This window comes from Rhodnius prolixus, unplaced genomic scaffold (assembly GCF_049639745.1).
Source record: "Rhodnius prolixus isolate KJV_2025 unplaced genomic scaffold, Rpr scaffold_4, whole genome shotgun sequence".
NCBI classification, from domain to species: Eukaryota; Metazoa; Arthropoda; class Insecta; order Hemiptera; family Reduviidae; genus Rhodnius; species Rhodnius prolixus.
This window is the reverse complement of record NW_027411614.1, coordinates 8,996,755-9,024,409: the sequence shown is the minus strand read 5'-3', so window position 1 is coordinate 9,024,409 and position 27,655 is coordinate 8,996,755. Positions and strand designations below refer to the sequence as shown.

The window sequence follows — 27,655 nt, the reverse complement described above, 5'->3', positions numbered from 1 at the left end:
GATTCGAATTTGAAAAGCAACAATCTGTTTGCCACAGTACTCGCGTGCTTTTATTCCAATTTTCAAGTTTATAACTTATAAATTAACTTAAAAACTTGCAGTTTTTACTCTTACGCAATGAAATATAACAGAGGGAACGGTTAAATGTAAATCAAATCGTTCAAAAGATTCTTATTTCCGGGATAAGCGTCTTTCTCCTAACCTCTAATTTTTTTAACATTTTAGAAGGTAAAATTGTACAATTCACTGAAATAGCTTTTAGGTACTGCCTGTAGATATTAGACAAAATCTGATTTACTGGCATCTCTGCAAGACACAAATCGGAAAATTGGCAAATGGCTCTCCTACATAGGGTAAGAACATGAGAGTAGGTTTTAGTAGCCTCCCCAGACTGTAGGGCAAATTCTTACCCTAATGTCCACTATAAAGATCCTGTCCACTCGCTGAGATTGAAAATTCTCTTGCTACAATTGCAAGTCTTCAAGCAATCACTCTCTTACCACAAAAATTATTTCCTGTTTAAGTGGAAACTTTATCAAACTCACTTAGGTTAGGAGAGAGCATTAAGATGTTTACTTCCGGAGTAAACATATAATCACCATCTGAAAGAGTGCAAACTTCCTAATAGATGTAAAAGAAAGTAAAATTTTGTTTTATTGCTTTTCAGCCATCAAAAAGCTCAACTTACTGTCAATAAATAATCGAAAATTGGTCTTCTGCTTATACATATCTCGTTGGCATCATAAATACGTATACTCGTATTATGGGGCTTAGATAAGTTGATTGAAGCTCTTACAGGTTATTTATCACGGTAGCGAAATGAACTAGCGGCTTCAGGAATCTTAGCGCTCTTGCGGAATCGCAGCATAACTTGAACACTGATAGCTTTAGACTTTAAACACGCAACTCCGAAATAGTTGTTAAGAGCTTTGGCAGCTTCATCGATGCTTGCACTCTCTCGCTGATATCTAATTCTAAAATAACTAACGCGACCTGTGGAAGCTGCAATAGATTGTTTAGATCGCATTAGATTATCCATTTTCAGTCTCATTCTTTGAATCTAACTTGATCTTTTCACTAAATGTAACACCATGATTTGATGTTTTTAAAGTTCTTCCTTCGACTTTAAAAAATTTAAAAATTTACTCTTAATAAGGAAACCCCATAGCTCTCCCTGAATTAAGAAAAATGAAAAATTTATATTAGGAAAAATGTTCCTGTTAATTTGAAACTATGCTTAACAAAATGTTAGTTTTCCTTATTGCATTCTATCAAAGTATGATAACTAGAACAGCCTGAAGGGGTATATTAACTATAAATTTAGCCATGCAGCAACTATGTGAAAACCCACTAGAAAAAAATTACAATAGAAACCAAAAAAAATGCTATTTAAGTATTTTAATCGTTTATGTACGTAAATTCTATGCGCCATTTGCAAGGAAAATAGTGAAAAACCAGCCAGTGGAGTTGTTGCTTCTACGTCAAGGGTTTTTTTTTTAGAGAAAACATGCAACATATACTCAAGAAACATGTTTAGAGATAAGAATTCTTGGGAAAGAAATTTAATGTTAAGAGAATCTAAAAAGTAAAGTAAAGTAATTGCCTTTCAGGCGGTCTTTACGTCCAACTACCAAATTAGGTGTCGTGGACGGAGGCGACCAGCAAACATACTTTACTGTAAATTTCTTTTATTAACCATTAGTAAATATCCAAAGCCTAGCCCAAGGATTTAACCCAATACTAGCTTTGCGGGTCTCGGTTCTAACCTCTTAAGAGGGTAATTTATGGTTTGTCTCGAGATGAGCCGATTATTGAGAGAAGACCCGATAATGCTGTTTCATTGACCGTAGAGTCAAATCATAAACTCTCGCGGAGTATTATATGAACATAGTTAAAAAATTATAACTTTAAATAGTTAAATGGCTACTAAATTGACAAAACAGTACTTTAATGGATGCCATTTTGTTATTCATTTAGTTTTAGTTATTGTATTTTAGTGGATGAGATATTGAATTGTTTTATTTATTTTGGATTATTATTTTTACCCCAATTATTGTTCGACAAATTTTTGTTTGGTACCAAAATGCCCGGTGAAATACCATTTCCAAATTGAGTGTTTATTAAATAACTTCATGTGCAATTAAGTAAGAACTGTTTTACAATGCAAGATGATAATAACGTAAAAATAAAAATGAATTAAGTGAAAAAAAGAACGCATCAGAAAAAAGAACAAGGCCAATGAAAGTGACCAAACATTATGAATAATAATTTAAAGGCGAATTCCTCTGGTATTGAAGAAAGTTCTCGCTTGTTTCACCAGCTAACAATGAATGGGCACAGACTCATTCAATGGCCATTTGATTTACTGTCACACTTTCAATAAGTGGTTTATTTTGATTCACATTTGTATTGTTGGTCGAATACTACAATCTGTCAACTATCAGGGCTTTTAACAATCGTGTCATTTCCTGCCTTTTTTCCCTTCAACAGCTGACGTTAAATAAAATAGCAGCATTTCCCCCAAAATAAGACTTCTATGTTAATGTCTAATTTAAAAACTATATATTTTTTTCAAAGTCTAGTCAATAGACTATGTGTCTGTATATATTGAGAGAAAACACATCGCTGGTCAAGAGATCCTGAATTTGGACAGTTTCCTGTGACAGTCCATTACAGAAAAGATCTCTGATGTTCACAAACATTATGCTTAAGTTATGCTCAAGAACTATAAAGTCTAGCAAAACGATTTCTTCTTTCTCTAACTAGATGAGAAAAGTATTGACTTCAAGTTATCATCAGTAATCTTTGAGGTGCCAAGAATCAGGAAGAAAAAGTGGTTGTTAAAAAATTATTTGTGTGTGCGGGGAATGTGGGGGCAAAATAACTTCAAAAAACGAAAAATAGCAGTCAGCTGAAGCTTTAAATTTCGAATTGGCCGTACCAGAAGACCTAACTTGTAACGAAGCAATCGAATTATCTTAGCTGTAAGCTACTACTTTTGCAAATAAATAAAACTTTTATTTGAAAAATTTTGCCAGTAAAAATACGAATCGATGTTCATTGAAGAGTAATTCTAGGATAAGAGAGATAGACAGGCTTTCCTTCAATAAGCTGATTCTGCAGAAATTAACTTCCTAATTATTATACAAGATTAAATGAGATGATCGAGTTCCAAGTTCGAAGAAAATCCTACAGCTGGAAACAGTGTTTCTCAGAACTGATTTTCCCTACAGATGTTGATGTTTTTCTTTAAACTTTTGCATCTAGATTACATAATCATAGTTCTATAACTTTTATAGAAGTAAAATTCGTTCGCAGGAAGAAGTCGGGTTAGTTTCCTCTCCTTTATGGTGTTATTTTTAGTAATGTACAATTTAACATTTTGATAATTTGAAGAAAATGGGTAAGTTAAATTATACCAACTGGAAGCTGTGAATGAAGGTGTTTAATTCCAGATTTTCATTTAATAAATTTATGTAAAATAACTAAATAAATAGATCGTCAGCCGTCAGTTGATTATATTTATTACATGAAGTATGAAATATGAAAGTAAATATGGGTGAATGAATATATTTAATTGGATAGAAAAATAATTCTGTACGTTAACGGGTCATGAACACTTGTACGAGTACATTGTGTGTTAGTAATGTGTATTGCTTAAGGTGAATGCAACTTGCGTTATGATCAATAATTATATCTCTACTTAGTATCTTCTTTATTGCATGCAGAAAATTACACGCACAAAATAAATAAACTAATTTTGAAACAAAAAACTATATTTGTCCACTTAGAAGTATATTTTTTCGTAGTGGAAATATGATATTTTGTAAGCAGTTGGGAAGTTATTACGTTCACTCATGTTACTTAACCTACTTTTTTGTTATTTTGTATTTCAATAAATGTAAAGCATGTCCAAACTATTTGTTTTAGTAATATTTAGGAATAGAGTAGATTTACAGATTACCAGCGACGACCTTGGTGCTCTATTATGGTTTCCTTGCATGTTTATTACACAATCTGTTGTAGAAATATAACTATGTATTATGTGAGAAGCTATCTGGGAGGTAATCTAGTAGGAGAGGTAAGTTAATGGATATGCCAACCAGTCTCTTGGCATAAATTAGTGATTGAAGCTAAATTTAGGCGGTGCGATGAAGGAGGAGACTAGCCTCTTCTCTTGGATTATTGACATTGCTAGAGGAGATCATTACAACAACAAAAGTATTAATTAAGTAGGATCTGGGATTAAGTAAAACGGGATTAACTGGATTATCCAGGGGATGGTACAACAAGCCTTTTGAGGGACTGGACCCGCTCTGGTCCCAACAATAATAAGTTTAAAGTGGGACCATCCGGCGTTTTGGTTGTACGAACCTTAGATGAACCGTCCACTGCACAAATCGATTAACTCCGCTTTTTGAAATATCTTGAATTTAAGTGTTAAAGCACTTGGTTCAAACTAGCTTTTTATATTTATTGGTTGTATTTCACAAATAATTGATTGAAGTTAATTGAGTTGAGCAGTGAACGGCTCAAATCTATCTTTTAAAGATGAGAGATGGATGAGGAACAAGGGACAGTCTTCTTGTTTTGCGTACCTTTCTTAGTCGAAAACGTCTGTTGAAGAATCACCATCATCATCTGATTTGATGGGACCAGACAGCTACTGTATTCTGTGCGATTAGACATGGGTATGGTGGTGCTAAGTTTACTAGGGTAGAGGGTGAACTCTATTCTATGTTTTGTAAATGGAGTGAACATCATTTGGATGTCTTTGTTACCCAAAAACATGAGCAGCAGTTGGATAAGTTCGCTCCCAAGTATTGAAGACTGTTTTCTCTAATAATGGATAAAGATCAGCTTTATTACCGGCATTTTCATTCCAAAGCTTGAGAGATAATAATTTAAAGAACTTTCCAGTTAATTTTTTTTTTTTAATTGTATATATTTATTTATTTACAACCTGTATAGACATACATCCAGTAAATGTGATCATCATTTTGTTAGGCACAGATTGTAGGCTGAATCCGAGGATCCAGCGCCACAATCAGGAAGGCATGCTGAGAGGGGCCAGCCAATGCTGGAACTCTCTAGGGGTTGGAAGGAAGTTTAGGAAATTGGTAAAAGGTCGCGGGGCTAACGTCTTTTGTGCTGTGGGATTAGGATGGTTAGGCTATTATGGACATTAACCCCTTAATGCACAGTTTTTTTGAAAAAAAACGCTATATTTTATATTTGATTAAGTAATTGTTAGAGCTTACAATCCCATGTAAATGATAAATATCTATAAAACGATTGCTTTTCTTTGCTTTCACATTATTTTCAATTCTCGATTATATTCGAGAGTGAAAAATTATAGTAGCATAAAGTGCAACGCCGCTCGAATTATCTCAAGTGTGCACAGTTTGGCCAGTTTAGCGCGCTCGAGTTAACTCGAGTGTGCACGTTAAGGGGTTAAGGAAGCGAGAATGGATTAGGTCATTGACAAAAGGGATATTGAGGTCTGTATGTAGGTTTAAATTGGATACATAATAAGGAGCGTTGACGATATGCCGAAGGACTTTAGATTGAAAGGATTGGATTCTTTAGATGTTGGAAGGTTTCGCAGAGCCCCACAGCTCAGCTCCGTAGGTCCAGATGGGTCTTAGTAGTGGTCTTGTATAGAGTCAGTTTGTTCTGTATGTTCACGGCTGATCTCCGCCCTAGCAGTCTTCGTAGTTGTCCGTATCGTCTATTGAGTTCTTGTCTTTTCAGTCTAGTGTGCGGCTTCCATGTAAGTCGACTGTCTAAATACAGTCCTAGGTAGCCGTACTTGTGTGGAGGTCGGTATTTCTCTGCTGGGTATGAGTAGTGGGGGACAAGTTTGTCTACATAAGGTGAATGTTATCTGTTTTCAGTTAATAAGAAAGGTTTATTCCCAAAATGGTATCAATGCGTGATATAAATGCTAACCCAGTCTAACATAATTCATAACATTACCCTAATACTCCTGACTGGGGAATGGACGAAGCCCAAACCAGATGCTTCAAATTCTCCCCAAATTATCTTTGGTAAGAGACCTTATTTCTTCGAAACCAAGTAGCTTCCCAATTGTTACAGAATAAGTGCTGTGTACTCGTATAGTTTGTTGCATACTAAATGCAAACAAATGCATACACTGCCTGAGTCTACTAGCTACGGGATGTGTGTTGTGTCGTTTCTTTGAAGAGCCGAAATTGGTTACATATTTCGTGTAAAACTTTTTGGGTGGTTGATGACTATTATTAGTTTTATTTTATTTTTTTAAATTTTAGCGCATCGATTGTCCATTATCACCGGACATTTATCTCACCTAGAATATATTAACAGGGAAAAGTTTCTTTTTTTTAATTTGCGTAAGGGAAATTTTTTGTTAAACAGTTGGCATGAAACGTTTTTTCCCCCTTTTAAAAACCACTGATAAATTTAGCTATTGAACATTAACTACTTCCTTATCTTCGCTCGAGCGTTTACTTACTAGCATAAAATTATCAGCATTTCGAAAAATAATAGAAAATTCTTAGTACTGGGCGCAGTAATTTTTTTCATTTTCTTAATTAGTGAAAGTTAAGGTAATTCTGGGCAAAATAAATAGTTATGAGAGAGTTTACTAGATTGATTGCTTTTGCTAAGGGGATTCGAGCTTTTAGCAATCATAATATACTTCATCGTATTGCCAGCAATCACCACTATGTTACTGGCCCGAAATTACTAAGTGATAAGATATGGCTATCTTGCCAGGATCGCTGTTCCAAAAGTGATTGAACGAGACCGATTCTATTTTAGCCTACTAGACAGCGTTTCTGTAGTTTTCAACAACCTCTAAAGACAAAGATTAGGCTCTATAGAAGTAAGTGCTAGAAAGTCTACCCCTACTGCGCACTTGAAGATCTATAGAGACACCCCAAGTTAAAATAACTCCTCCAGGACACTTGGAGTCTAGTCTAAGAGATTCCAGGCCAAAGTTATTTTTTTTTTTTTAGCAATGAATCAAGATTTTTCCAGATCACTGTAGAATTTTCCCAAACCTGAATCGTAAGTTCAACAACACTTATTCTGACCTGCCCGTCGCTCAAACAACATAGATGCATTGAAAATGCATTCAGTTCATATGTGTACTTAATTACGTGTGTTTTTGAACAGGTTCCTAACTACAAATGTGTATATTTCAGGTGGGCTATACAATTATTGGTTAATAGAAAAATTTGTGGGTATATTTAAGGCAAAAGCAAGCGTTCATTTTAAGAAATAAATTGATTTGTCAATCGAAAATGGATGCAGGTATTTGCAGGTATGAGATAATATATTGCCAACTACCTGTCAACTTTTCAATTCTCGATTTTTTTGTAATCATTTCTATTTACCTTGAAAATGTTCATCTAATTAATGCCTTTATCAACTTTATTGTACTTGCCAGTAGTAAAATCCAATATCTCACGAAAATGACTAGAGGTTGCCCAAGAGTGACTCTACACCAGAAACACGGTCTTAAAATTAATTTTTTTTTCTCTCAGACGGAAAATCCTACCTCCCATCATCTTGAATCAAACTCCTATACCAACTGTGGACAAAGTACGCTATCTTGGACTGCTCCTAGACAAACGGTTGACATGGAATCCCCATACTAGACTGAAAAGACAAGAAACTAACCAACGCTACAAACTTCTCGCCAGACTACTTGACAAACGTTCGAAACATAACCTACATAACAAAAGACTCTTATATCTACTGTTACTGCGACCAATTTGGTCATACGGCATCGAAGTATGGGGATCGACTAAGCGTTCCATCTCAGACATTACAGTCAAAAATACTTCCATAATGACCTCAAATTCCCTTTCATTACTAGATCTTGCTTAACACTCGTTTTCTCAAATTTCATTCCTCTACAGCAGCTCATCCTAACCCTCTCATAGAACACCTATCTTCCTCCACATTACCAGGTAATCCTCTAAGGAGATTGAAGTGTAGATGGTATTTTTTTATCAGGTACAACATTTGCTCGTTGCAACAGTCGTAGCAGTAGTAAATTCCAATAAAAGATTTAAAAAAAAAAAATTTAATGAGTTTTGAGAATTTTAACATCTGAGTTTATTGGCTCCAGAAGCTTTTTATAGTGCACTACCGGCCTCCGGATAGTGTTCTCTCATTACATAAAACAGTCCATCAATTTGAGCTGTAAGGAGCTCCTAGGAAGAGAAAATCAAAGGGCCAGCAGCTGATCCCTTTCCTCTTAAAATTAAAGTTCCCCCCAAAAAAATATATTTTTATAAAAAAACTGATAAGAAATTATGCGAGCAGTTAATCGTCACCAAATTTGAATAAATTCGCTGATTTGGTTTAAAAAGGAAATAGAAGAAATCTTTCGAATTGATAAAGAATTTTGTTATTTTGGTCCCGCCATTTCCTTAAAACTCTAAATTTTAGTCGTAAATTTAAATATTGTGCCCCTTATTCACGATCATTTTCAGCAGTAAGAATGTCTCACCAAAAGACTCATTTAACCCTATCCCTTTTGAATTACCCTAAAATGATTTAAAACAATGGCTCAAATTTTAAATTAAAAAAAAAAATTAGCTATTTTAGAGAACTTTAATAAAAAGAAATAGAAAAGAAAGACTGTTAAATTGGTATTTCCGGCAAATGGATTTTGATCCGGATTGTTGAGTAAGACGATGTTACCCCGATATTATAAAAAGTTTCTGTTTACGGTTTTGTTTTCGTTTTCGAGATCATGTTTTCTATCACTTCTTGAGTCCTCGCTCAAAAGCATGCTTGCGCAAAAACCCTTTATCTTTTAAATCTCAGCAACATTTTTGAAGGATTTCAATTTCGAAAATATTTAACAATTAATGGTTTTAATAAAAACGGTAAAGGGCATCGTAATATTTAAAAAAATTTAACTTAAAATATTATAAAACTAAAATGAGGAGTTAATAATGGTTTATAATAAATATATTGGGTTGGTATTTATGTATTGGATTTTTCTAAATATATATGTGTTACTGTGTATGTGTATATAAAATATGTTATTTATAGTTTCACTAAAGGTTACATTTAAGAGGCCGAACAGTTTTTAAAGAGCCTTCACAGGCCCATAACTGGTGGCAATAAATAAAAACTCACTACCAATCATGAGGTGAACGCAACCAAACGACCCGTACACATCTATGTTTCGTATTTCTGCGTGTATGTGAGCGTTCAGTTTGTCTGTCTGTCGTAACATCGCTTGCTTCAGCTGTGATGTGCTTATTTAGTTTATTTAGTTTATTACCCTTATCTAATTTCTTTCGTGATAAGGTAGTTTAAAGGGCGATTTTGATAATAGTCTTAATCAACGTGTAAATCAAAAAAGAAAAACAATATACGATATACAAACCCCCCTTAGCGGTTTTGTTTCACAAAATTAACAAATTCGATGTAGGTTCAGAATTTTTACGCTGAGAAGTTTGTGCACGCATTGTTAATATACGAAATGTAAATAAATAACTGAACACAATCAATCTCTCGCTAAAATCTTCAAACTACGTCCATCTTGAAAACTTGGAATATTTATTAAATTTTAGATGTGTAACATCTCAGAGATCTAATCCATTTTCTGAAAAAAAAATTTAAGAAGATAGTCTAGACGTAGATCAAGAGATCTTCAGTCTTGTAATTTTAGTAATTTTCTTCTTACTCAAAACTTTAGTAAGCCACGAAACGTAAATGCCACGAGTTCTTGCAAGGGGGTCGCTGTTGCAGCGTGCAGATTCCTGGAAGTTGCAATCCTACGGGTTCCTACTCCATGCACTTCCTTCTATACAATAGAGAGACACAATACGTTCACGTAAACAAGCACACCAAGGAACTTACTCTACACACACAAGGAGCTTCATTTCCTTAGAAAGGGTATAAACCCCTTAAATCCAAGGCACTTTATTGAAGCAGAGGTTGGGCGTAGGGACCGACAACCCTACCCTGCAAAATAGTACATCTCGAAACCTCGACTAGAAAATAGACGAGGCTAGGGCCCTTCATGGACTATAATGCCAAGAAAGAAAGAAAAAGTGCCACGAGTTCTGATCAAAATGGCTAAAATAGACTAAATGGCTCAAATCATATTTCCGTCTTAAAGATATAAAAAAAAAAAAATTACATGAATGAGGAAACTAGTTATTTAAGTTGGTAATATTTCAAAAAATCTATACTTTACAAAATAGAAAATATTCATTTTATACAATTTAATTCATTTTTACGAATAATTAAAATATTTGCAATTATAGTACATTACAGCTTGTACCACAATTTCATTAGAATCACTTCGTTCACGAAACAAATTCGAATTAGTATCAGCTGATTAGTGGCTAACAATAATACAGTGTGGTGTAGCGCCACGATAGCCGAGCGGTTAGAGGCGAGTCCCCGCAAAACTAAGATGTATGCTAGTGAGTTCGATTCTCGATCTAGACCTTGGATTTTATTTAATGTGGTAGTGGAAAAATTCGAGTAAAGTTTGATTGGCTTTCCGCTTCATCCACGACATTAATAGCTGGATGTAAAGCTCGCCTGAAACAATACGCCTGACTTTAGTTTTACGCACAATAACTATCGCTGTAATAGGCACTTGATTAATTGAAAGTTAGTAGTAACTTTTTGTCCTTAATGACGTACGCAAGCGCATCATAAACCTTTAATAAGTAGACATAAAGCTCCAAGAGAGATGTGATTTCCTTTTTTTAAAAAAAAAAGATTTAAAAAGAGAAGTATAGGAGAAAATATGATCGGAATTCAGTGCTACAACAATCCTTGGAGAAGGCGCCACGGCAGCTGAGCGGTTAGAGGCGAGACCTGTGAAGCTAAGATTTATTGTGGTACTGGGTTCGATTCCCGGTCTTATGCCTTGGAATTTATTTAATTGTTAATGTGAGAAATTTACAGTAAAGTATGTTTGCTAGTCGCCTCCGTGCACGACACTTAATTGGTAGTTGGACGTAAAGTCGGCCTAAACAAAATAGGCAATTCCTTTACTTTTATTACAATCCTTGAAGTAATAGTAAAAACAGCGTGCTCCTATAACGAAAGTGCGTTGGAAAATGAATTAATGTAATTTGAGTCAAGAATAGAGGATAAGCGTCCTGACTCTCGACGAGGACATAGATAATGCATCTAAGTGTCATGTTTGGAAAAATCTCGAAGACAAAGTAAAGTAATCGCCTATTTTTTCAGGCGGGGCTTAACGTCCAACTACCATTTACTAGGTCGTGGACGGAGGCGAATAGCAAACGTACTGTTTACTATTTCTCAATTAACCATTAAATAAAATCCAAAACCAAGACCGGGAATCGAACCCAGTACCACAATGCATATTAGCTTTGCAGGTTTGAAGACAATATCTTATTTTAGGCAGAACTAACCGGAAGCCGTTCTATACACGGTCCTTCATAGCTAGAAGCATGTAAATTGATTTTGCGAGGTTTCATAGGGAATTGGACATCCCCATAAAATACCTTTGCTGGATACTGTATAACAGCTCTGGAGATAATTTTAATAGAATTTACATTGATAGTAAAAATTTATCATTTTTTGAAATTCCAAAAATAGTTTTTAACTTACAACTTTAGGAACTTTCAAATTAAAGCACCACCTTACTAAAATGAATTTCCAGTTATTGGAATTATCCCAAAACGGCTCCGGCGATTTTTTTCATTAAAAAAAATAATAATAATTAAATAAATAACTTTTAGTTGTAGCATGGGCCGAGGTAACTTTAGGCAGTTCTGAGTAAAATGTGGGTCAAGTTTTATTATAAAGTGTCACTTAAATAAAATAATGAGCCACCACATCAACAGGGTAATTGAATACAAATGTAGACGCCACAGTAGCCGAGCGGTTAAAGGCAACGCCCGTGAAGCTAAGATGTATTGTTGGTTAGTGGGCGATTCCCCGATCTGTAAGCCTCGGATTTTTATTTTAATGGTTAATATGAGAATTTTATGGTATAGCATGTTTGTTCGTCGCTTCAGTTTATGTCACCTAATGAAGTAGTTGGACATAAAGCCTGCCAGAATAAAAATGCCATTTCTTTGTTTTAATTATTAATAGATACATAATTCTAAATTTCAGCAAAAATTTTGTTATGTAAATTGTAAATGTTCTATAGAAGAAAATGGATTAAAAGATTTATAGTTTCTACTTTTCTTGCTCTCTTATTTCTGTAAGAGAATCTGAAGACACAGACACAGGATGTCCATTACCACAAGAATTGCATCCTTCATTATTTTATACAAGTTAATAAATAATAATTGTAGGTTATTTTATGTCGTAAGTATTTGAAATGGTTGGTTTGTGACAAGCGCAAAATTCTTTCAACGCCTCTTTACTATTTTACTACTAAATTGGCTTGAATTAAACAAACCTTCATTCATATTATTTATAATGGTGCCTAGACAAGTGATGAATTAATCGTTATACTCTTTAGATTTTTTTAAGTATAGTGTATTTATTGTGATCAGGATATTAATAATAAAATATAATAACGTTGACCTACTGTAAGCACGATATCTACTGTACACTTACTGACTTAATTAGCACAGTTGTTTGGAATTAATTACGTAGACTCTACCCAATAGAATATTATCTTTTATTTTATGGCAAAAAAGAAATACTGCAGAGCTCAAGTTAAACAAATAATTTTTGTTCTACACTAAAATTAAATTACAATTTCCTGCCATCCGGTTTTTCTCAATCACTTTATTTTGTTCTTCTTTTTTGGAATTCCAGTAGTGTATTTGTTTTGAAAAAATAAATTAAATTATTAAGCTTGGCAAGGCGAATCCTACATCACCTGCGTTAAATTGAAGAGCTTATTAATTTAAGAGCACATCTTCTACCATTATTATTATCTTTTAATGAACGGTATAAACAGACATGTAATAAAACGCTCGTAATAATTTGTTTTATGTCCAAATTTTTATTTTGGGCGTTCATTTCGTTCACGATTGACATCCAATTTAACAGCACAATATTTATAACTATATTTAAAAGCAAATTAAATATTTCCCCCCAAAAAAGTGCAGTAAAGGGAAAGGGCCAAATTTTGTCTATTTTAATGCAATTTTATTTAAAATTGAGCATTTTAAATTAAAGTTATACGAACTTCTTATCTTTTGGTTAAAAAAAAACTTTGAATTTGTAATCAAAAAGTGAAAAAAAAGTATTCCTTCACTTCCAAAAATAATTAGGTGTCGTGGACGGAGTCAACTAGCAAACACACTTTATTGTTAAATTCTCCTATTATCCATTAAATATAATCCAAGGCCTAGTCCGGGATTCGAACCTGTTAATACTAAAATAAATTTTAGCTTTGCACTTTACTAAAAGCTGACTGTACTTCAATATATCACGGTTCGCCTAGAACGATTTTAATTGAAAAGTTCACCATCATGAATAATTTTTCTTTCTCCTTATTATTTGGGTCAAAACTAACCAAAATCCACCAAAAACCAAATCGGTTTACGTTGCGGATTTTTTTTTTTTAATGTTTCAGGTCAAAAAACGGCTTTTTTTGCATTGTTAGGCCTAATAAATGGAAAAACAATACAGTTTTTTGCAAAACCAATGCATGCATTTTGAAGCTGAAGGAATTTCCGATGATTGAAATTTCATTTATGAAATTTAAAATGAAATTTCATTTTTATCATTTATAAAATACATCAATCTGTCGGAAATTCCCTCAGCTTCAAAATGCATGCATTAGTTTTGGAAAAAAAACTGTATTGTTTTTCCATTTATTAGGCTTAACAATGCAAAAAAAAGCCGTTTTTCCCGTTTTTTGACCTGAAACATTAAAAAAAAAAAAATCCTCAACGTAAACCGATTTGGTTTTCAGTGGATTTTGGTTAGTTTTTGACCCGAATAATAAGGAGAAAAGAAAAAATTTTCACGTTGGTGAACTTTTCAATTAAAATCGTTCTAGGCGAACCGTGATATACACATTTTCATTTAACGGAAACCTTTTTTCGTGAACATCACTAAAAAAAATATAAATTTTCCCTTTATGAACAGTAAGATAAAGCAAAAAGTATCAGTAATTAAAGTGATACTTTTAAAAGAATCGAACACATTTATGGTCTTGTAAAAATCTATAACATAATTTCCACTTGGTTCAGTTAAAAATTTGGGAAAACTTCGGTTAACCACTGCAAATATTTAGGTGTGCCTTAATTATAAATATATATATATATATATATATAAAAATACCTTCACTTACGTGGGTTAAAAAGTTTTTGTAGTGTTTACATTAAAGTTGATAACACCAGGAAGATGATGGGTGTGTTTGGTAGAAGGACCAATGAACATTCATTCACGATTGGCTGAACTGAAGCAAAGCAAGACGGAGATTTATTTACGTAAGAAACTGCTAACGAATTACAACTTAATGAAGACACCACTAAAAAAGCACTAAATGTTCACTGGTCATAGTGGCTGATAAGTTTTCAACGCGGACCCCCACTCTAGAGAAAAATAAAACAAAATAAAACGGATGAATTAAGTGAGGTGTACATAACACCACCACTATTCGTGAACAGCTACCTACCTCTCCCCCACTATAACCCTCTCTACCGGCAAAAAAACCATAAACTATAACATTTTTTTGTCACCTCTACAAAGGTCAAAGATTTAGTTTATTATATTTCTATTTCTACTATTAAGTTGAAGATGAAATCCAGGGCTTACTAAATTAAAAAAAAAAAGTAGTTTAAATCATTAAACTAAATAAATAAAGCGATTCCTGGCCCAGCCTGTGGTCACATTCTCTCGGATACTACATCAACCTTGATACCTACCTGTTGAATGGGACACGGTTGGTTATTACAACTTCCTGGCCAGATAAAATCAATAATAATAGTTTATTTTCATTTTAATTTCATGTTGATAGATTTAAAATTTTGTTTAAACAGAAATTAACTCACTAAAATATTATTATTTACTAGAAATGTTAATTTGGATGGTGGGGGGACTCGCATTGAGTTTAAAGGAGTTTGTATTAGCTTTTTAGTGACCATAAACTATTTATATTTAGGATTCAAATTCGGTCAAAAATAGAATAACAACTCCGTCTTACCGCCAACGTTTCGACAAATTTATTGTCTTCTTCAGGGCGTGGCTATGCGGGATTTTGGTTAAGTTATACAGATAAACTAAAAACAATTCAAACTTAAGACCGTTTATCTTGTAACTCAACCAATCCCGCATAGTAGCCACGCCCAGTAGAATAAATTGGGCTTAAGTTTGAATTGTTTTTGAGTTTATCTTGTAACTCAACCAATCCCGCATAGTAGCCACGCCCAGTAGAATAAATTGGGCTTAAGTTTGAATTGTTTTTGAGTTTATCTTGTAACTCAACCAATCCCGCATAGTAGCCACGCCCAGTAGAATAAATTGGGCTTAAGTTTGAATTGTTTTGAGTTTATCTTGTAACTCAACCAATCCCGCATAGTAGCCACGCCCAGAAGAATAAATTGGGCTTAAGTTTGAATTGTTTTTGAGTTTATCTTGTAACTCAACCAATCCCGCGTAGTAGCCACACGTCCAGAAGAATAAACGGTCTTAAGTTGGAATTGTTTTGAGTTTATCTGTAACTCAACCAATCCCACGTAGTAGCCACGCCCTGAAGAAGACAATAAATTTATCGAAACGTTGAGGCGGAAAGACGAAGTTATTCTTTTATTTTTGACCAATTCTGATAATTTTATTAAAAATTAATTAATTATTCTAATGTTTCAGTTGTTGTAGCACCCCCAAATGGAAACACACTCGCTACCCTACTGAATATTTGTTCTCCAGCAAGTCAAATATCTCTTGAAGAGAGGCTGTGTTAATGGCGAACTTCTTTAAATATAATTCCTGCAAGTGGCGCTGAATCAGGAGAAATTAGAATTGGAAATTTCGCGCTGGCGGTATAATTTGCTAGTTTTTTTATTTATCTTTCTCTGTTCAGCCTCCATAACCTTCTAAACTTATTCAGAGAAAAAAAGGTCACATTGTTGAAGTACTTAGCCAGAATATTTTACCATATTTACAAGAAAAAAAAGAAAGAAGAAACAATCATTTCGTACGGAGCGTGATAATTCGAAATATATACGAGGTGACTCAAATTAAAGATTTCACCTATACAAGTGTAATACGCATGCGCTTACTCTCGTGTAAGCCACAATCTAGAATAAATTCTAAAAGTGAAAATATAAAATAAAAGTTAATGGGATTTCTCCTCAAACTATAATTTATCATACTGAGTTTTAGTTTATTTAGGGTGGAGGGGGGTGTAAACGAGGGTGTATATATTTCCCCCAAGGGACCCAACAGCGAGAAGAACCCAGTTCGAGAGACGGTATCTCTTTCTCTTTCACACATACCTCTCTCACCGTAATGCTCTCTCTTTCCTTGAACGCACTTTAGCCCAGCACGCATACATTACCCACCACACAGTGTAGCCAACTCTAACACTAAACCTAATTGAAAGAGACCCTCAAGGGGACACGCCCAAACTTTATTTTCATTTCATGGGCGCCCCTCAAACATTTTTTTATTCCCCCCCCCTGTTCAATCAAATTAATTAATAATAATGAAACTTAATCAACCAACCACTACATATCAGTTTTTTTTATTATTAATACTTATACAATTATTTCAAATACTCCTGTTGGTAAATTTTCGTGTCTCTAATTACAAAATTTAAAAAGCAGAATTGCGTGTGTACTAAAGAACACTATAAAAAGCCTTAAGGCTAAATATTTTTTAATAAATTATACTAGTATGTAGAACATTTGATTTTTTTTAAAAACATTTTATGATAACTTTTAGATAAATATTTGCAACTTTCTCTCACTTTTATGAAGAATGGATGGACCAATTTAAAACAAGGGTAAAATAGATCACTACATCAGAAACTGTAGAGTTATCATTTGGCTGAGTGGACGGTGTGTCTTAAATTTATAAATAATTTAGGAATCTTTTCTAATTTCATCCGTAATTCTATCTTCTTCTTCTTCTTCTTAATACATTCCTTGTTTACCTTTCAGTGTCGAGGTGCCTTCACTAAAACTTTCCAACTATCCCTATCCTCAGTCAGATTTCTATTTCTTCTCCAATCCAAGTTCCTCTTTCTGAAATCATCTCTCACTATCCCTTCCCATGTTGTGCGCGGTCTGTCCCTGCCTCTTTGACCCTGCATCTTAGCCTCATAACAATACGGCTTGTGTCCAACCTCATCATGTGCCCAAACCATCTTAGCCTGTGTTCTCTCAGCAGCTCTTCCACCGGCCTGACATCCAGATTAGACCTTATTCGAAACAATTCAAGATTAGACCTTATTCGAAGTCACTAAATTCAAATGCAATGTCAGCAATTCTTGTCATAAGTGGATTTTGCTTCAAATTGCAAGTGCTGTCAAACATAGGTACGTGACACCTAAGTCCCATTTTCTTTTGTATATGTTAAACTGGAAGACTGAGTTGTTTATTCCTTGTAAATGTTTAGTTTACCGCTACATGGTCTACTTTACACCAATAGTACAGGTGATACAGCTAAAAGAAAATGTAAAGCACCCAAATTTTATAACATCTCCTTCAAAAAATGAGCTAGGAAGCAGGAATTGAGCACAACTAAAAAGGTAGATCAGTATTAAAATTGCCCGAAATTTAGCAGAGATTACACCTTTAGAACATGAGATACAGCTAAAAGCAATTTGAAGAAAACGTAAAGCACCCAAAATTTATCACATTATATCTCCTTAAAATATTGAGTTGGAAGCTCAATTTAAATTTTTAATAGAAGCTATTTTAAAATTTTTATTAGCTACTTAATATCAATGTTGATAACAATCTACTGATATGTTACTCAAACCTTTGTAATTAAATGATATATCGTACATTGGTGAACGCTGCCCAATTAGTTTAATAATAAATAAATTATGTTGCTTACCTAAAAAATAGATTTTTAATAGATTTTTTTAAAAATAAAATATTATTCATAAATTGGAAAATATCATTTTACCCATGTTTAATATGAGTGATAGTTATTGGTAAATTTTGCTAAAAAGCAATAGAATACGAAGAAAAAGGTAATATGTATTCAATTCCTATGTAAAAACGGAGAAAAATGAGAATTTTGTATCAGTGCAACATAATGCAGTAGGAGCTCGCTGCAAGTTCATGGTGACAAGGTATTTTCAGATTGGAAGAGACCGTCAGCCAATCAGAAGCAGTAGAGAAGGCCTTTATGTTGCCCAGTGCGAATCCTGTATGGCATTGGCTAAATTCAAAATGGGCAAAATGGCGAAGATGAGTTTGGTGATACCTGATTGGCTAGCATTTTCTCCAATCATTTATAACCTTCCCCTGCAGCCTCTACTACGAGCTCCTTTACTATTATGTTCTCCTTATACTAAAAGTGAATTTTACCTCAATTTTTAGATAGGAATATTGGCAAATAACGCAAGTACGTTGATATTTCTTGGATTATACGTTCAATTAAAGACTAAACCTTTCTATTAAACTAAACAGAAAGTAAAGGAAAGTTTCTATTTTTTTAATTTTTTTTATTCTTTTAACATTAGGATGAATCTCGCTGGCCATCCCTGGTATAAACCAAGTGCGTCTTACATTACACGAGTATATCCATTTTTCTCTTCACTTATAGTACCTACTGTAATTACCATTTTGATCATTCTTGTGGATTTTACAATATTTATTTGTTTGTTTTATATGTGTTTCTCTTCTTTTTTGTAATATACATACGGGCTTTAGGCAATGAAATCTTGTAATGTTAAACTGATTTTTTTTATAATTATTTGTAAAAATACTGGATTTTTATTGGTCCACTACTTCTGCAAGGATGTTGGCAATGCTGCAGTTAACATCACTAAAATATTTTATGGAAATATATTTGTTGATTCGAATTCTTAAAATATTTCTTCTTTTAGGTCGCTCCACAGTCCACCATCTCATACTTAGGATCTTGACGTTTTGATGAGAGATTTTAGGTACTGTAGTGGAAATCTCTTAATGACATTCCAACGAGTAATAAGTTACTGCGGGATATTTATCAGTCATAGGAAGAACATAAAGAAGATGAGTTTATAAACATCTTTCGAATTTTCATAAATGGTGTTTGAGACGGAAATTACACCGGCTCAGACCTTCACTTGCCGAAAGTGAATCCTTATTGACATGAGGGTTCAGATTTATTTAATAGAATACAGGAATCGTGAGACCAAAAAGTGAAGCAGAAGTTACAAGCTGTTACAAAAATAGTAATTGAAGAACATTGATCAATAGCCAGGCAAGTGAAGTGTTCACTGATTCAGTGAGAATATCATTAAAGCTCGCTGCAAGGCTGCCATTAGTCATCAGGATAGTTCATAAGAGTTAAAAAAGTCAGGCTAATATGTTTTACTAATAGACTAAATCAATTCCTCAATGAGGAAGAGAAGCTGTACGCTTTCCGTAACAAACTTAACCTACCAAAAATCCACAACCAGATCTGGATCACCTCCAGAATCCGAAGAAAACAATTTACCTTAAGATGAAACAGCCTAAACTTCCTCCACCTAACAAAGATCCTAAATCTGATTTCCTCAGATTCTAAACAATAAATGATTTTTTCTTCCTTGAATTCATAAATCTTCAATATGGATCCGGGGTATGTGTCACATAGGGATATCACCTCAAACCACAATGTTAAGTGAGAGCACCAACCCTGGAAGTGTCTTGAAACCGCCATTTTGGACCCATTATTGGACAGCTCACATGCCAACCATTGATGTTCATTAAACTAAACGTGGTATCAGTAACGTTCCAACGCCCTTCTGTCCAATTAAACATCCAAGTACACAGTGCGAGCATAGTAATGTGCTTTAAGCATAGTATAAAGTAAGTTCAAGTTTCCAAGACTCCATCTCCCAAATTCTTAGGGAGTATCTTTCAATCAAGATTTAAAGTACATCAATTCCTATTTTAAAAAGACCTGGATAAAAAAAGTATTTCCAGAGAAGTCTACCTCGTAGTATAAATATCTGACATGAGGCCAATGCTTTTCGTTGGAAATGATTAGACAGAAGAGTAAACATCATCCATGTAATGGATGATCCAGATTTTGATGGGTTCTTTTTTTAATTCAAAGAAAATTTGGGGCAAATATTTAATATTTATTTTTTCCCTTAAATAATATGTGATCACGTTCCTCATGATTCTTCCTCTTTTGGGCTAGAGTAATTTTTTCTCCAATTTGCTAATAAGAGAGACAGAGAGATTAAAATCAAAGTGCCCTTATTTCTCAAAGCCCTGTTTGATCAAATCATTCGATAAAAAAGGTTTCCTTTACACTCAGAGAAAGGGCTGCTAGTGCTAATGGATTAAAAAACCATGAATTAAGGAGATACCATTAGTCAAATTTTTATTTTTATTGCCACGAGACTATAATCGTAGACAGGAGCTTTGTTTTGGTTTTAATTAATTATTACATTGATTAGGATCAATAAATGCTACTTCTGATTTCTATTCACTAGCTGATTGATGTTATGAGTTCCTCTCTTATAAACTAATGGAATCTGAGAAATTTAAACATTCAGTTGTTGAAATTATTGAGCTCTTGATAGTCATTCGATCGGCTATTGAAAGCCACGTCTAGCCTCGCACTCGACAACGAATCTATGAATGCTCTTGTCCAACTTCTACATCATCTTCGTTGTCAGGTTTGCGTCTTCAAAGATGTTGAACAAAAAGAGAGAAAAAATAAATAGAACTTTACTTAATTGGATTTTAGCTTCAAAAAAATACATGGAACTATTTGCTCTATAATGAATCAAATTGTTCCGACCCCTTGATTTAATGGTTACATAACAAGAACGGAAAGTTTTTTAAGTTGTTGATAGGGTCTGATAAGCTCTGTTCTTTTTAATGTGGGGATTCCAAGAAAGTCTTCGGTTTAAGTAAAGCCCAATGTAAAGGGCGATGTTCTTTACTGGGAGAGGTGTTAGGTTATAGGAGGAAGATTGAAGGTGAGGGTTTGAGATTTAGTTTCATTAAGCTTAACAGCCCATTTCTTGGACCAGTGTTCTAATGAGGAGGGGTGTGATTACATGGGCTATTACAGGATCATGATTAGTGGACAGTAAGGTGTCTGAAGAGTAAATCGAATAAAGAATAGTACCTAGAATGCTGCCCTGGGGAACTCCAGCGTCGATATGCTTAAGAAGGGAGAAAGAAGACCCTACTTCTACTCGGTAGTATCTGTCGGTCAAGTAAAATAAAACGTGGCTGGTAAAATATTCTTTAGCTTCCAGAAGAGGCCAGTGTGCCCATACTCTATGGAGGGCCTGCAGTACATCGAGGTCAATAGTCAACGGGTTATGCTAGTGAATAAATAAAGACTACAAATTTTGGTAAATCAAATTCTAAAAACAATTTGACTTCCACTAAAACAGAATATTCGCTACCACCAGTTCTGTTAGAAATTCTAAAAAGTCCAACAAATATTTCTAAAAATTTAAGTTTTGCGAGAGAATCGTGAGTTTCTTACCCCCGAAATGTCATCCGGATACAATTGAAGACTTTTATTCGACCAGTTGAGTTTTGCAATAAATTAATTATTCGGAAGAGTTATTAAACAACTTAAGGAATAGGACGAGAAAAAGAACTCTTACCATAAGAGAAAATAAGTATTCTAGTGGTTTGTTTACTTTGTGCAATAATTATTTTGTATTTATTTTTAAAACAATTAACAAGTTAACAATTAACTAGAAACAAGGAAAACTGTTTACTATAATTAACATCTCTTTGCTAAATGCCCTTGTATAGTGTTATTTTTGTAAACACTCCTCCTCGCGTATACTTAATTATCTAAGAAAAAAACATACGTTTGTTATTTTTTACTGTAACGAAGAGGGTAATGTTCAATTTAAATTGCGTATTATAACAATGGTTTTGCTAGAATCGTGAGCTGATGATGATAAAAGATGATTGAAAAAGCATCAAACATTTGACAGTAGGTAACTAGGACAACGACCTCAACTCTCTGTAATCTTCCAAAACCAACCCAATTTCTGTTAATCCTAATCGCTTTGGAAGTACCTATCTCACTTCTTCTTTTTTCTTCTAGAGAGCCTTATTTAGCAACTTGATCAGCCTTGACAATCTCTCGAAGAGTATGAGAGCATCAATAAATCAACTGACACTGGTTTAGGATCGTCTGAACGCATTATTTTCTGATGAATGGTTGAAAAAGATTAAAAAAGTCAATCCATAATCATTGTAAATACTTCTTCATTAGGGTTTTCTTAATAGAAACAAATGTTTCAAAAACTTGAAAAACTGGGAAATACTGGGAAATTAAATAAGTTTTCATCTCTACATACTTCTGGCTAATTTTCTTCAAATTAAAAACTAGACAAAAAGCAGAACTGGATGCTTTTAATTTACAATGCACACAGAACATATGTAACCGACATGATGTGAGTGTTAACGACTGTTGAGTGAGTGATAATTGCAAATTAGAATGTTTGGTTAATGATGATGAAATAATTTAAGACAATATGCAAATGAGAGCTCAACTAGTTATTTATTTATTTACACACAGAAATAGTAAAAAGGAATTGAGTAATGTTTTCAGTTTAAAATGTCACCTGTTAAGCTCTATTTCACTTCCCTTTTCCTTAAATATACGAAAAAACATAAACTATATAAAACTTTATATCCTCATTAGATAGTTTTGAAAGAAGTACTGCGAACCCACAGAGGACTGAGACAAATACTGTGCTCTTACACACTATGTTTTACTGTGTAGTATGCTATAGTTTTCTTGAGTACAGATCCATTAGTTGAGAAGATATTGAGAGTTGATATTTTTTTGGGTCATGGATTTGCTGTGAAATTGGGCCCACAGTAAACAACAGATTATTCGTATGAAATTCTGTGCTCTTACACACGCTGTTTTATTGAGTAGTATGCTATAGTTTTCTTGAGTACACATCCATTAGTTGAGAAGGTATTGAGAGTTGAAATTTTTTTGGGTCATGGTTTTGCAGTGAAATTGGGCCCTTATAATTCCCACAGTAAACAGCAGATTATTCGTATAAAATTCTGTGCTCTTACACACTCTGTTTTACTGAGTAGCATGCTATAGTTTTCTTGAGTACAGATCTATTAGTTGAGAAGATATTGAGAGTTGAAATTTTTTTGGGTCATGATTTTGCTGTGAAATTGTGCCCTTATAACTCCCACAATAAACAACAGATTATTCGTATGAAATTCTGTGCTCTTACAAACTCTGTTTTACTGTGTAGTATGCTATAGTTTTCTTGAGTACAGATCCATTACTTGAGAAGATATTGAGAGTTGAAAAATTTTTGGGTCATGGTTTTGCTGTAAAATGGGGCCCTTCAAACTCCCACAGTAAACAACAGATAATTCATATGAAATTTTGTGCTCTAACACACTCTATTTTACTGTGTAGTATGCTATAGTTTTCTTGAGTACAGATCCATTAGTTGAGAAGATATTGAGAGTTGAAATTTTTTTGGGTCATGGTTTTGCTGCGAAATTGTGCCCTTATAATTCCCACAGTAAACAACAGATTATTTGTATGAAATTCTGTGCTCTTACACACTCTGTTTTACTGTGTAGTATGCTATAGTTTTGTTGAGTACAGATCCATTACTTGAGAAGATATTGAGAGTTGAAATATTTTTGGGTCATAGTTTTGGTGTGAAATGGGGCCCTTATAATTCCCATTACAAACAACAGATTATTCGTATGAAATTTTGTGCTCTTACACACTCTGTTTTACTGTGTAGTATGCTATAGTTTTCTTGAGTACACATCCATTAGTTGAGAAGATATTGAGAGTTGAAATTTTTTTGGGTCATGGTTTTGCTGTGAAATTGTGCCCTTATAACTCCCACAGTAAACAACAGATTATTCGTATGAAATTCTGTGCTCTTACAAACTCTGTTTTACTGTGTAGTATGCTATAGTTTTCTTGAGTACAGATCCATTACTTGAGAAGATATTGAGAGTTGAAATATTTTTGGGTCATGGTTTTGCTGTGAAATGGGGCCCTTCAAACTCCCACAGTAAACAACAGATAATTCATATGAAATTTTGTGCTCTAACACACTGTATTTTACTGTGTAGTATGCTATAGTTTTCTTGAGTACAGATCAATTAGTTGAGAAGATATTGAGAGTTGAAATTTTTTTGGGTCATGGTTTTGGTGTGAAAAGGGGCCCTTATAACTCCCACAGTAAACAACAGATTATTCGCATGATATTTTGTGCTCTTACACACTCTGTTATACTGAGTAGTATGCTATAGTTTCCTTGAGAACAGATTCCTTAGGAAATAAGATATTGAGAGTTGAAATTGTTTTGGGTCATGGTTTTGCTGCGAAATTGTGCCCTTATAATTCCCACAGTAAACAACCGATTATTTGTATGAAATTCTGTGCTCTTACACACTCTGTTTTACTGTGTAGTATGCTATAGTTTCCTTGAGTACAGATCTCTTAGTTGCGAAAATATTGAGAGTTGAAATATTTTTGGGTCATGGTTTTGCTGTGAAATTGGGCCCTTATAATTCCCTTTATAAACAACAGATTATTCGAATGAAATTTTGTATTCGTACACACTCTGTTTTACTGAGTAGTATGCTATAGTTTTCTTGAGTACAGATCTATTAGTTGAGAAGATATTGAGAGTTGAAATTTTTTTGGGTCATGGTTTTGCTGTGAAATTGTGCCCTTATAACTCCCACAGTAAACAACAGATTATTCGTATGAAATTCTGTGCTCTTACAAACTCTGTTTTTACTGTGTAGTATGCTATAGTTTTCTTGAGTACAGATCCATTACTTGAGAAGATATTGAGAGTTGAAATATTTTTGGGTCATGGTTTTGGTGTGAAATTGGGCCCTTCCAATTCCCACAGTAATCAACAGATTATTTGTATGAAATTCTGTGCTCATACTCACTCTGTTTTACTGTGTAGTACGCTATAGTTTTCTTGAGTACAGATCCATTAGTTGAGAAGATATTGAGAGTTGAAATATTTTTGGGTCATGGTTTTGGTGTGAAAAGGGGCCCTTATAACTCCCACAGTAAACAACAGATTATTCGCATGATATTTTGTGCTCTTACACACTCTGTTATACTGAGTAGTATGCTATAGTTTCCTTGAGAACAGATTCCTTAGGAAATAAGATATTGAGAGTTGAAATTGTTTTGGGTCATGGTTTTGCTGCGAAATTGTGCCCTTATAATTCCCACAGTAAACAACCGATTATTTGTATGAAATTCTGTGCTCTTACACACTCTGTTTTACTGTGTAGTATGCTATAGTTTTCTTGAGTACAGATCCATTACTTGAGAAGATATTGTGAGTTGAAATATTTTTGTGTCATGGTTTTGGTGAGAAATGGGGCTCTTATAATTCCCATTACAAACAACAGATTATTCGTAAGAAATTTTGTGCTCTTACACACTCTGTTTTACTGAGTAGTTTGCTATAGTTTCCTTGAGTACAGATCTCTTAGTTGCGAAAATATTGAGAGTTGAAATATTTTTGGGTCATGGTTTTGCTGTGAAATTGGGCCCTTATAATTCCCTTTATAAACAACAGATTATTCGAATGAAATTTTGTATTCGTACACAATCTGTTTTACTGAGTAGTATGCTATAGTTTTCTTGAGTATACATCCATTAGTTGAGAAGGTATTGAGAGTTGAAATTTTTTTGGGTCATGGTTTTGCAGTGAAATTGGGCCCTTATAATTCCCACAGTAAACAGCAGATTATTCGTATAAAATTGTGTGCTCTTACACACTCTGTTTTACTGAGTAGTATGCTATAGTTTTCTTGAGTACAGATCTATTAGTTGAGAAGATATTGAGAGTTGAAATTTTTTTGGGTCATGGTTTTGCTGTGAAATTGTGCCCTTATAACTCCCACAGTAAACAACAGATTATTCGTATGAAATTCTGTGCTCTTACAAACTCTGTTTTTACTGTGTAGTATGCTATAGTTTTCTTGAGTACAGATCCATTACTTGAGAAGATATTGAGAGTTGAAATATTTTTGGGTTATGGTTTTGGTGTGAAATTGGGCCCTTATAATTCCCATTACAAACAACAGATTATTCGTATGAAATTTTGTGCTCTTACACACTCTGTTTTACTGTGTAGTATGCTATAGTTTTCTTGAGTACACATCCATTACTTGAGAAGATTTTGAGAGTTGAAATATTTTTGGGTCATGGTTTTGGTGTGAAATGGGGCCCTTATAATTCCCATTACAAACAACAGATTATTCGTATGAAATTTTGTGCTCTTACACACTCTGTTTTACTGTGTAGTATGCTATAGTTTTGTTGAGTACAGATCCATTACTTGAGAAGATATTGAGAGTTGAAATATTTTTGGGTCATGGTTTTGGTGTGAAATGGGGCCCTTATAATTCCCATTACAAACAACAGATTATTCGTATGAAATTTTGTGCTCTTACACACTCTGTTTTACTGTGTAGTATGCTATAGTTTTCTTGAGTACACATCTATTACTTGAGAAGATATTGAGAGTTGAAATTTTTTTGGGTCATAGTTTTGCTGTGAATTTGGGCCCTTATAATTCCCACAGTAAACAACAGATTATTCGTATGAAATTTTGTGCTCCTACACACTCTGTTTTACTGTGTAGTATGCTAAAGTTTTCTTGAGTACAGATCCATTAGTTGAGAAGATATTTAGAGTTGAAATTTTTTTGGGTCATGGTTTTGCTGTGAAATTGGGCCCTTCCAATTCCCACAGTAATCAACCGATTATTTGTATGAAATTCTGTGCTCATACACACTCTGTTTTACTGTGTAGTATGCTATAGTTTTGTTGAGTACAGATCCATTACTTGAGAAGATATTGAGAGTTGAAATATTTTTGGGTCATGGTTTTGGTGTGAAATGGGGCCCTTATAATTCCCACAGTAATCAACAGATTATTTGTATGAAATTCTGTGCTCATACACACTCTGTTTTACTGTGTAGTATGCTATAGTTTTGTTGAGTACAGATCCATTACTTGAGAAGATATTGAGAGTTGAAATATTTTTGGGTCATGGTTTTGGTGTGAAATGGGGCCCTTATAATTCCCATTACAAACAACAGATTATTCGTATGAAATTTTGTGCTCTTACACACTCTGTTTTACTGTGTAGTATGCTATAGTTTTCTTGAGTACACATCTATTACTTGAGAAGATATTGAGAGTTGAAATTTTTTTGGGTCATGGTTTTGCTGCGAAATTGTGCCCTTATAATTCCCACAGTAAACAACAGATTATTTGTATGAAATTCTGTGCTCTTACACACTCTGTTTTACTGTGTAGTATGCTATAGTTTTGTTGAGTACAGATCCATTACTTGAGAAGATATTGAGAGTTGAAATATTTTTGGGTCATGGTTTTGCTGTGAAATGGGGCCCTTCAAACTCCCACAGTAAACAACAGATAATTCATATGAAATTTTGTGCTCTAACACACTTTATTTTACTGTGTAGTATGCTATAGTTTTCTTGAGTACAGATCCATTAGTTGAGAAGATATTGAGAGTTGAAATTTT

The 27,655-nt window shown here is 33.9% G+C and overlaps 1 protein-coding gene across 2 annotated transcripts in view; it reads right to left on the bottom strand.

Annotated features, from left to right (window-relative positions):
* The window catches only part of Nha1 (Na[+]/H[+] hydrogen antiporter 1), a 112,962-nt gene extending 98,498 nt beyond the window's left edge, over positions 1 to 14,464 (bottom strand). Inside the window, exon 1 of one of the 2 annotated variants that reach the window (XM_074130962.1) lies at positions 14,270 to 14,464. The gene's annotated coding sequence lies outside the window, so the exon portion shown is untranslated. Of the gene's footprint in view, positions 1 to 14,259 lie in introns of both variants that reach the window. The other variant, XM_074130963.1, reaches the window with a different exon arrangement.
* Between the last annotated feature and the right edge of the window lie 13,191 nt (positions 14,465 to 27,655).